Consider the following 1,989-nt stretch of genomic DNA (forward strand, 5'->3'; position numbering starts at 1 on the left):
GGTGACGTCACGGACACTACGTCTATGTTTTTATACAGTCTATGTTTACCACACATACTCACGACCGGAAGGAGCGGAAGCAGTGTGGCATAATAAAAGCTCCGCTGCTTTCGAGCCGTGTGTCACGCTCACTCAGAGGCCTCGTTTCGCTTCGATGGCTTTCAGCCTCACTCTGCTTCATTCTACTACGTTAATAAATCATTAATACATTAGCTCATCCATGAACATGATTTCTGCCCGAGTCCCGTCGGATTGCAACGGCTGTAGGGATGAAGACAACAACTCTCACGATTCTACACTCAGTCACAGCGTCATCAAACTATGCCTTTCTTTCCTTGTTTGTTTTGAATATGCGCCCTCTAGCGGCGAAAACTTACATATTGTGCCTTTAAATTAAAAGTGCAGCTTAGGCTGCTAAATAAATAGGCTACTGTTAGATAGGAAGAAAATTATTGTTTTCCTCCTAGAACGTATTTTTTCCCTCGGAAACGCAATATTTTTGCGAGAGACATGAAAATATGAATTTTCTCCCATCTCATAGATGCAAAATTTTTGCGTTTCCCCGAGATACATTGCGTTCGCGCGCAAAAGTTTTGCTTTCCCCTAAGAAACGTTTGCATTTTTTGCGAGCGAACGCAAAGCCTCACGGGCCAAAGCAAATAATTTGCACGCGAATGCAAGCGTAACAATACATTCCTTTTTTCCCTCCCTTCTCATTGTTTTCCATCACCATTTTACCTACGAAGGTCACGAGGGTGAGTAAATGATGACAGAGTTTTCTATTTTGGATTAACGATTCCTTTAAATTTTATAAAAAGGAGTTAAATGATCCATTTAAATCATTTAATTGTACCTGTAATTCCTGTACTGACAGGCCGGAAAAATTGAGCGGAGGAACTCTCTCACTGAACACTTGCTCCCTCTCCTTCTCTTTATCTTGCTTCTCTACTATCAGCATGTCCAGTGCTGTATTCAGCAGCCTTATCTTCAGGATGACAGGACCATTGTTGTCATATCAAAGCAAAGAGTTATTTTGTTATCATTGTAGAATCTCTACTTGAGCAGAGAAAAGTACCTACCCAGCAAACTGTGTGTATAACTGTGGTCAGCAGGTGGCGCTCACCTTCAAGCCCAGCCGACGAGCTAAAGTGATCTTGGGTTTTGGTTTTGGCTTTGGTTGGGGGCTTCGGTTGGAGCATAGATAGAAGAGAATGTTGATAGACACATGTCACATATATGGTAGATATCAGAATTCATAAATTGCTGGTTATTACTGATGGAGGTAGAGATACTCATGCGTCAGACATCCAGTTCTCAGTTATCTGTGAAATAAAATAACTGTTTTAAAGTCATCTCTACTCTGAAACACATACTAGGAAATTAACAAATGAGAATATTTAAGATAACAAGCATTTGACCCATATCCTATGCAGTGCGATTTTAGTATTTAGATACTTTTATAGTATTTACGGTAGTAGTATTTCGAATTATAATTTTTCTATTTTTATTTTCATTTTAATTTAGTTTATGTTTAATTTATATTTATTTCCGTTTTAGTTTTGGGAATTGTAGTAGCCTACTTTAAATTGAACTTTTATTTTACTTGCCAAGGCAACAATTCTAATGTTTGTTTATTTATTTATTTCAGATTTATTTTAATTAATGAACACTGATCCTGTGGTTGTCTAGTATGGTGTTATGACCTGACAAAGAAAATCAGTGTTTTATATTACATTCAAAGCCACTTAAAGAGAATGTTGGAACCTTCTGATGTGCTATTGCAAGTCACAGTGATCACTTAACAGATGCATTAGACATTGTAAGTTGACTACCATATGCAAACATATTTACCCTAGTAAAAAATAATTTAATACATTTATTTCATACTAATATAGTTTAAATCTATAAATATATTTACTGATATATCACTCGAGACTTACAGAGAACAATTATAATTAAACTTTATTTGGAGTACTACTTGTGCATAAT

At 36.6% G+C, this 1,989-nt stretch overlaps 1 long non-coding RNA gene across 1 annotated transcript; it reads right to left on the reverse strand.

The window, feature by feature from the left end:
* Positions 1 to 854: 854 nt before the first annotated feature.
* On the reverse strand, positions 855 to 1,335 carry LOC107687329 (uncharacterized). The gene is made up of 3 exons (XR_001634121.1): positions 1,275 to 1,335; positions 1,080 to 1,171; positions 855 to 985 (listed from the first exon to the last, which is right to left on the reverse strand). It is a non-coding gene; the product is annotated as an uncharacterized LOC107687329 (long non-coding RNA).
* Between the last annotated feature and the right edge of the window lie 654 nt (positions 1,336 to 1,989).

The sequence above is a fragment of the Sinocyclocheilus anshuiensis genome, unplaced genomic scaffold (assembly GCF_001515605.1).
Source record: "Sinocyclocheilus anshuiensis isolate Anshui unplaced genomic scaffold, SAMN03320099.WGS_v1.1 scaffold9707, whole genome shotgun sequence".
NCBI lineage: Eukaryota > Metazoa > Chordata > Actinopteri > Cypriniformes > Cyprinidae > Sinocyclocheilus > Sinocyclocheilus anshuiensis.